This window comes from Pinus tabuliformis, chromosome 6, assembly GCF_031772625.1.
Source record: "Pinus tabuliformis cultivar Carrire ecotype Pingquan chromosome 6, CPIR1, whole genome shotgun sequence".
In the NCBI taxonomy this organism is placed as follows: domain Eukaryota; kingdom Viridiplantae; phylum Streptophyta; class Pinopsida; order Pinales; family Pinaceae; genus Pinus; species Pinus tabuliformis.
The window spans coordinates 162,377,871-162,387,967 of NC_142292.1; the positions used below are offsets into that span (position 1 = coordinate 162,377,871).

The 10,097-nt window shown below is 40.8% G+C and overlaps 1 non-coding gene across 1 annotated transcript; it reads left to right on the forward strand.

Annotated features, from left to right (window-relative positions):
* The first annotated feature begins 1,444 nt into the window (after positions 1-1,444).
* Positions 1,445-1,517, forward strand: TRNAA-AGC (transfer RNA alanine (anticodon AGC)). Its single transcript has one exon. It is a non-coding gene; the product is annotated as a tRNA-Ala (tRNA).
* The last annotated feature ends 8,580 nt before the right edge of the window (positions 1,518-10,097 follow it).

Sequence of the window (10,097 nt, forward strand, 5' to 3'; positions counted from 1 at the left end):
ACAAAGAATAATAGAAGCTTCATTGTAGAAAAGTAATTAGTTATATCTACGAAGCATAATGTGTGGTAGATAAAACAAATAAATATTCATCAAAGCATCCTCCACATGAGTAACATTCCCATCATTTGTTAGGCAGCAAAATTACTTATATTTACATAGCATAATGTGTGGTTCCACATGAGTAACATTCCCATCATTTGTTAGGTAGCAATATTAGTTATATTTACAAAGCATAATGTGTGGTAGATAAAACAAATAAATATTCATCCCATCATTTGTTAGGTAGCAAAAGGAAATCAACAACAATGTTTTCCCTCCTAAACTTATTAAAAATAGTAATGTCAAATTCTTGCAACAATAATAGTCATCTAGTTACCCTATCATTAATAATTAATTTATTCATCAAATACAAAATGAAAGAATAATCAATGTGTATGAAATCAAGATAGCTAATAATATAATAATGGAATTTGTTGATTGCATATACCACAAGGAATTATTTTTCAATCCCAATATAATTCAATTTCCGCAATGCTATTATTAATGAAGTATATTGCATAGAATTTTGTTTTTAATTTTGCTGCTTCTTTTTGTCCCAATGTTGTCTCATTCTTTGTTTCTCAAATTTATAAAATGACAAGATAATATGCTGATTTAATAATATTCTATATTCCTTAAGCAAAGTGAATAACAAATATAGTTATAAAAACTTCAATAATTTTATAATAATAATAACCATATTTTAAAAACTTATAAATATCCTTTTAAATGTTGTGAAGTTAAACATAACCTTATGTATCCGAATACAATTCGTTCAATTAACAATAATTGGCATTTTTCACCCATAAATGTGAGATTATAATGAAGACCATTATTACATTTGCTCAGTTGGTTCTACAAACCAATTAATGTGTGAGATTATAATGAAGACCAGTATAAAATTTGCTCAGTTGCTTCTACAAACTAATTAATGTAATCTGATTTCTACTTAGAAAATCACATTCATTATGAAAACTTCTCTAACCCAGCAATGATAATTTACAATTGACTATCCAATATCCTACAGTCATGACTCTAAAGTAGCGTGCCAGATAATTGACATGCTCAAGGCCAAACTCTTTATTTCAGTAAGAAAGTAATATTCATGGCACTTAACAGATTAAAAACTAGAGATTAAACAGTCGAGTATTTGTGATGAAGATACAGATTTACTTGTATTTAAGAAAACGTTAAATAACGTAAATTTAGTTCATTATCTCCACAAATTCTTTGCCCAAAAATGTCATGGAGTTCTGAAGTGCAAGGGAAAAGACAATACTATGACAGTACATCATCAAATGTCGGAAGATTAAATTCAATTAAGGAATTACTGTGAATACTAGAAATTTCTTTATATTCATGGGGATGTAGCTCAGATGGTAGAGCGCAATTTCTTTATATTCATGGGGATGTAGCTCAGATGGTAGAGCGCTCGCTTAGCATGCGAGAGGTACGGGGATCGATACCCCGCATCTCCAGATGTCGACAGACAGACTCACACACCGATTTTGGTTTATTGGTTCAGGCAATGTCGACATACTCTCACACCATTTGAAATAAATATTACATTGTAAGCAGCAGATCTGACCTCCCCAGAATTTGAATTTGAAATCCAAAAATTGTCTGAGCTCTGGGCACGTGTGACAGGAAATTGCAAAGCGAATTGAAGAATTTAAATTATGGTTACACATTTTTATTAGGGAAAACTCCAGAATTCGATTTCGAAATCCAAAAATTGTGTGAGCTCCGGGCACATGTGTAACTTTATAGGAAATTGATGGAGCCGGAACACGGGAGAGACTGCGGAGTCGGAACAGGTGTTTACAGAGTCCAATAGATTACAGCCATTCGCCATTCCCGGAGACAGACAGCGCATATTACTCTTTTAGGCTATTGGTTTCATGAGCTAGGAAGGCGGGGAGTGTCCTCTGGTCGGTCTACTACAGGAAAAGTCGCTTCTGATTATAGGATCGATAAGTTCCCAACAGCGACACCCGGCTGGCAAAGGCGGTCCATCGCATGCACATATATTTCCCTGGACACGTAGTGCAGCTAGGATGCTCATCCCATGCAGAAGGACATCTGGGATTATCTTTGTTCTCAGGTTCTAGTTATATATTAGACTCTGATAGTTTAGTTGCGGTTTCTTCCTTCCACCTCAGAACTTGGGTTTTTTACACGACTGCTCTCTGTCTGCTTCTTTTTTCCTGAGAGGTGGCCATGATTGCTTCCTATCAGGCGAATGCATATTCTGGGGTCTAGTTGCGTAAATTAATGATTTGAATGGTTCCATTCTCTGTCTGTTTTCTTTCTGGGGTGGTGGTTCTCAGCTGAACTGTTCTATGCTCTGGATGGTGCCTTGAAGAAGATGGTTATGGTAAAAGACGCTCTCTCTCCCGCATGTTCCGGCAAAGCATGTAAAGGTCAGTTTTATCAACCTCTCCTTATCTGTTCTTAGTTTGTTAAGGCAAAAATGATCGAGGACGAATTTCAGTAGTTTTTGTTTTAGCTTCTGGTTTCTCATTTAAGCATTGTGATAGTTCTGAACATGTATATACAATGCTGAAATCTATATTCTCAAAGATAAAGAACTCATTCGTCTTCTATAGTCCATGTACTGATATTCGTATCAGAATTGGGAGGTGGTGGTGTGTCTTCCAGCTTGTTTGCTGCTGTGTCGATTGTCATGACCATTCCCCTGCATAGCAGCTTCCACCTACCTGAAAGGTGGTATCCAGGGCTGCCAGAAAACCAGTGAAATTCCTGGTTTTTCCTCATCTCTCCGGTCACCTGAAAATTTTGAATTTTCTAGGGTCTTTCCCAGCTTTAATTGCCTTTATTTTATCTCCCATTCTCACAATCCATCCTTAACTGGCATAGTACGTATGATCTCTTCCATTTAAGGATGTGAAGCAGTCTTGGGGAAGGAGAAGTCCTTTTACGTCTTATCATCTAGAAGATTTTTCCTTATTGTTGATTTCCGCCACCTTTTCCCTATTCTGGAGTCTTCTTCCGTGTTGATCCTGTGTCCTTATTACTCTGGATCCTTCAATTCTCCATGTTCCGAGACATCCTATTTGTCAGAATTGAATCTACGATACTGATCTCCCCGGCCTTCTCAATTAAGAGCTTTCACTTCGGGTCTGTCTTCACTCAGGGTTTTCTATCAGAACAGTCCTTTCTGCATACGGCCTTCCCCTCCAGGTCTTATTAAAACTGGGGTAGTATAAGGAAGGAAAGTTATTAGGAGCATGATCACCGATTCTGGCACAAGTGGATGACAGCATCAACACTGCCAATGAGTACTCACTCAATCCCATTAACTGCAATGGATGACTCGGACTCTTCAGCCACGCGAGCGCTTGTACAGGCAGCTATACAAGCCGAGGAAGATCGGAACAATCATACAACCTCTACAGGCTGGCAAGCTACAGTGGAGGACATGATCATTAAGCCAGCTTGCAGGGGATCACAAAAACCTAAAAAGGTCTCTTCCAAAATAGCTGAATCCCCTTCTTTCTTCTTTAACAAGGATAGGAATCCTGTCAAGACCGACCCTTCTCCGAAAGCCATATGTGTAGACGGTACCACCCTCACAGAAAGAATCGATAGCCTGAAGAAATTGTCGCTGGTTGGGAAGTGGCAATTTCCTGAGATGGAGGATCAGGACATGCGCAAATGGTTATCGGTCAAGTGGGCTCCCCTGATTGGGTATACCCCAATCATTTCCCGTCTTATGAAGGAATGGTATTCCTTCCATTTCCTGAAAGAGTCTGACGTGGAGATTATTTTCAAAAATCCTTGGGTCTATGGAAGAAGCTTCTTAGCTCTATCTCGCTGGTACATAGGCTTTGATCCCTTAAAGAACACTCCTTCAAACTGCCTGATCTGGGTGAAGCTTCCAAACCTGCCCTTGGAGCTATGGACGGAAGAATCTCTTTCAAAAATAGGGAACTCGATAGGCAGGTTTGTCTATGTTGATCCCTGGTGTAGAGGAGAGACTGATAAGAGAGTTGCCTGGGTCCTTATCGAAAAGCCATACAAAGGTGGTTATCCAGATCACTTAGAGATCGCATGGGGAAATAGCAAAATCCTACAAAGACTAGATTTTTGGGGTATCCCCTTTAGATGCTCTTTATGTCATAAGACGGGCCACTTGATCAGGAACTGTAGCCGCCGATTATCTCATAAAAACAGGAAATCAAATATCAGGCGGGTCAGACATTCTGAGTCTGAGTATTCCCAGGAAGCTGACATTCGGGTCACTGGAAAGCAACAACAGCCGTTTCAAGCACAAAACATGGCAAAAAAGTCCCAGCTTTCAGATCCTCCTTCTGCACCTGATCCTTTCTGCTCCTATAGAGAATCACAAGTCCGCTTAGATTCAATCACCTCGCCACCTTTATGCTCTCAAATTCCTGAACCACGTGAGGATACTCCAGTTCCTCCTCCTCCTGATATGAATAAAAAAGACTTTGTCGTAGGTTCTCTCCCTATACAGATTTCATCCTCCTCTCCGTCTCCTGTTAAACATTGTCATGGTGATTCGAAGGGTAAGGAACCTATCCGGCCCCAAGATTTTGACCCACGTCATACTCGCTCCTCGGGTAATGCTTCCCCAGATTCTCTGGCTAATAATTTTGACAGTGATATTGACTGCCTCCTAAATAGAACCTCACTGGAACTTGAACCGCTTACCATACACAAACCGTCCAGCCCGCCCTATCCTTTCATCAGTCCTCAATCCGCAAAAAATATCACTGTCAGGAAGAAATCAAAGGGGGGTACTCGTCATTTTAGAGGGAGGACTGTAGCTTCTGAGCAGGATGTGAGAAATTTCTCTTTAGTGGAAGTTCTTGTTCTGGATTCACCTGAATTTCGGCCCCTTAGAGCATGTGAGGCTGGTGAATCATCAAAATGACATTCCTGGTCTCTATGAACATCAGGGGATTGGGCGCAGCCCCCAAATTTAATGCGCTAAAGGATGTGTTCTACACGGCCCATCCGAAGATCATTTTCATTCAGGAGACCATGCATCCCAGCTTTGCATCCATAGTATATTTTAGAAAAATGTTCCCTGCGTGGCATATGGTGGCCACGGAAGCAAACGGTCAGTCGGGTGGCCTGGTGGTTCTGTGGGATCCAGTCTGGATCAAGGCAAAAGCATATAAATGCTTTGCTGGAATCTTAATACACGCTTCAATCAGGGGACAATCTTGCTCTCTCAACTTGCTGAACATCTATGCTCCATATAAAAACAGACTGGCCTTTTGGGAAAAACTTTTCGATTCACACATTCTAGAGGTTGAATCGCTGCTATTAGCTGGTGATTTTAACTTGACTCTTAATTCTGATGAATGCTGGGGGAATTGCAGGAAATTTGACTCTCTGGCAGAGAGAATAAAGAAAGAATTTCTCTACAGGGACTTGACGGATGTTGCTCCTGACAGAATGTTACCGACTTGGGATAATTGTAGGACCGGGCAAGCATATGTAGCCAAGAGAATTGACAGAGTCATTATACACGCCAGCATTATTGGAATTATGGGTATGCCTGCATTATCAATTGGGAAAGATCATTCATCCGATCACAGGCCTATCTCTCTGTCCTGGCATGGGAACAATTACAGAGCTGGATACTCCTTTAAATTCAATAGGATATTCTTGGAGGACCAGTCCTACAACGAAATCATAACAGAGAATTGGAAGCTCATACAGGAATCTGAATCGGCTCCTTTCATGCCTTTCCGTGAAAAGCTAAAGAGGTTGAAAGATGTCTCGAAAGAGTGGCAAAAAAATAAGCAAAGATCGGATAAAGAGGAACTGATTTGCATACGCAAGGAACTGGACGCCCTTTGGGAGCTGTCCGACCCCAACCGCCTCTCTTTTGACATGAAAAACAAGATTAGAAAGCTGGAAAAAAGGAAAAATATGATCCTCCTAAAAGAGGAGGAATCATGGCGTCTCAAGAGCAGAGCCATCTGGCTCAAAGCAGGAGACAGAAACACAAAATTTTTTCACAAATTCGCTAGTGCTAGAAGAGAAAAAAATTCTATCTGGAGCATTAGAGACGATCGGGGGAACATTCTCTTATCACAGGACCAGATCACGGCGGAGGCAGTGCGGTATTTCCAAGACCAGTACAGAAGAAGGGAGGTTGCCTTCCAAGACGCCCTTTGGGGTGTTGAGCATATGCCAGATATGTTTAATGATGCTGCAAATGAAGACTTCATAAGGCCCATCTCTGAAGATGAACTTCTTAAGGCCATGAAATCCTTCAAAAAGGATAAAAGCCCGGGGCCTGACGGCTGGCCAATAGAATTCTTCCTTCATTATTTTGATCTCTTCAAATTGGATTTGCTGCGTATGGTAGATGCTTCCCGGATGGCTGGAAATATTCACTCTGCAACTACCTCTACATTCATAGCGCTTATTCCAAAGAAACATAGGGCTGATTCCTTTCAGGATTTTCGGCCAATCTCTTTATGTAATATCATGTTCAAAATCATATCAAAAATTGTTGCAGACAGAATGAAGCCTCTTCTATCCTCCTATATTTCCAGAGACCAGCACGCTTTTTTAAAGGGCAGATTAATCTTGGACGCGGTTGCCATGACCCAAGAAAGCCTCTTTAAAATGATATCTAAGAATATGGACGCTGCAATCCTCAAAATCGACTTGCAAAAAGCTTATGATTGTGTCGATTGGGGTTTTTTGAGAATCCTGTTAGCAAAAATTGGACTTAAATCCCAAGGTGTTAATTGGGTCATGTCTTGTGTGGAGAATGTAAAATACTCGGTGATCGTGAATGGCATCCCCTCGGTCTTCTTTCAAGCTGATGTTCATTTTGGTGATGAACTCTCTTAGTATTCAGATCAACAAAGCTGTTGCGGAGAAGAGATGTCTTCCGGTCAAAATCTGTAAGAATATCTCCATCTCACATAATCTTTTTGTTGATGATATTCTCATCCTTGCTATGCTCTGTAGGGCCTCCTGGACTTGCATAAATGACATTCTCTCAAGATTTCAGAGGGCTACAGGCCTGATCATTAACAAGGAAAAATCCTTCTTGTTCCATAATGATGTGAAGTTGGATATTGTTAAATGGATTTCAGACCTGTTGGGTATAGCTCCATATTCACTTCAGCACGGATTCAAATACCTGGGTTTCTCTTTAAAGGCTAAAGGACATACTATCAGGGATTGGCAATGGCTACTGGACAGGTTCTACAAGAAGATTGCTCGATGGGAATACAAATTCCTCTCACTTGCCGGCAGACTTATATTAGCACAGTCAGTCCTCTGTCAACTATCAGTCTACTGGGCTCACATTTTCTATCTTCCCAGCAGTATTATTAAGCAGATGAACAGGTTGATTGCTAACTTTCTTTGGGGAGGTCATGCATATCAGAGTAAAATCCATCTAGTTAAGATAGCTTCCATCTCTGTTCCAAAATGTATGGGTGGATGGGGCTTGAAAAACATCCGTTCCTTTGGAAACGCACTTCTCTGCAAATCTCTCTATAGAGGAATATTTGGGGATGGGCCGTGGAGTAGACTTATAAAGACAAAATATCTGAAGGGAAAATCTGTAGATTTTTGGTACAGAAAGCGGACCCTGGGAACCAGAAATGGCTCGTTGATATGGAAAAGCCTACGAAAAGTTCACCCATTTTTCATGGAAAAATTTTGCTGGACTCTATATTCTGGATCTAATATTTTTATTGCTTTCGACTCCATTTTATCTGGCAGGGGGTTCACAATCCCTCATCCACTGCTACATGAGTTTCATAGGCTGGGGATCTTTACGTGGGACAAGCTGATCAAGGGATGGTCTGGTGCCTCTCCGATTTGGAAGGAAGGGGAGGAGCTTCATCTTCCTCAACAGATGCTTCCTCTATGGCTGTCGGCAAAGGAGAGACTTATCTGCTTGGGGGTTTCCAGAACAGGCACTTATGATAGTTTGGTATGGTCCATCCATAAACCTGTCAGCGTCAAGAACATATATGATGACATGATTTCTGTTGTTTCTGGGAATCCTCATCCTTTTTTTCCTACTTGTTTTTGGAAAGCTGCATGTCCGATGAAGATGGTTATTTTCTCCTGGTTGTTATTTTGGAACAAAAACCTTACATGGGAGACATTGCAAAGGAGATGTTGGCAGGGTCCAAGCAGATGCTCCATGTGCCTGAAAGCTTCGGAAACAAACCTACACATGTTCTTTCAGTGCCCAACGTCCCTCACAATCTGGTATGATTTGTCTACATATTTTGTTTTCCCTCACATCTGTTTCTCTTCTGTTCAGGAAGGCTTTCTTTGGTGGAGTGGACAATCCCCCCCTCGGAGATCGCTGTTCATTATCACCTGCTGGCATCTATGGAACTGGAGGAATGCGCACACTTTCCAAGACTCTAAGGAGCCTCTCCAGGCTATTTTCCAGCGTATCCTGGCCTGTCATGAGTCCTATCATTAACAACTTACTGCAAAAATATGTTACTCATTTGATGCCGTGGGTTGAGATCTGCAAGCGGACTCTGCCTCCTGAATGTCACTTGCTCTTTTTGATTATGGTTCCTCTTACAGTAGGCAGGGCGTAACTGCTCTCTTCCTATTTGTATTTGATGGATTTTTCCTTTTTGGTACTGCCTGTAAAGTTTTGGTCACATCTCTATTAATCCGGGAGATGTATAGTCTTTCTCATATGCTCTTCTGAACCGGGTTTATCTGCAAATGATGATAGGCATTAGTTTGCCGGTATGGGAATTGTTTTGCATCATTATGATAAGGTCTGGGCATCCAAGCCATATCAGTGATTCTGAGTTTATGTACTCAAGATCTTTATATACCCTTAATATAAAGCTATGATGTTTTTTTTCTTCTGAAAAAAGACTTTATAGGAAATTGCAAAGTGAATTTAAGAACTTAAATCATGGCTAGACATTGCTAAAACCCCAGTGATTGCTACACTGGTTATTGTCTCGTTAATAAGAAAGGCATTTGCATGTTAATTTTTCCAGTTTTTAATGATTCTCTCGTCACGATGGTTTGGTGAAAGTAAATACTGAACTGAATATTGGCTGAGGACTCACTGCACCTGCCTCCTGTGTGCCCAAATCCGACGATTCAAGAAGGGGCACAGATGTCAACAGATCATCGAGCTGTTCTTTGCATGGTTTTCGTAAGTCTTGTTTTTAGATTTCGAAATGATATTTTGTTTTACAAACAAGCTGTAATCTATACAATGCTATTGCAAGCATAACACATTCACGAGAAATTTAAGAATTTCAAGAAAAGGTTCGCAGTGCTTTCCATTAAATAGCAAAATGAGATTTATATTGAATCACATAAACAGCAGTAGATGAACAATTTCACAATAAGGAGGCATTGAACTCCCGATCTCCATCATAAGCGACATTCATAGAATTGAACTGGCAATCTCTATCATAAGCGACATTCATAATCAGAGTAACAGAGTACTTGATCTTATTAAAGGGGCATTCCGAGAATTGAACTCGAGACCTCTCGTCAAGCGTAACACATTCATGAGAAAAGCGGGCTTACTTACGTGCTTGCTGGCTGTTACTAGCTTAATGGAATCTAGAATCTCATAGATAAGGAATGGAGGAAGGTAAGTAGATCACTTCTTCCCTCCGTACCAGCTACCCGACCTATGTGAAAGACACTACCTGACCAGCGTGAATGTCTCAACCTCCCTGACCTGAAAGTCTATCTATAGCCCCCTCTCTCTCGCTGAATGTCTATCTATCTACTATCTGCCTTCCCTGACCTGTATGGCTCTAGGAATGTTTCAACCTCATCTGTTGGCAACTGGGAAGGGGTGTATGAGTTTGGGGAATGTTTCCTAAGTGGCCGCTCCGATACGGCCAGCATCATAAGAAGATTCAATTCTCAATCCGTTTAACTCAATCGATCTGCTCATATGTAAATGACATGGCTCAATGTCTTTCTTCTGGTGTTCACATGGTAACATAATAAACCTAATTCGTTAGATCGATGGGTTACCTCCTTCTCTCGGGTATCTCCTGTGATTCTTCTCC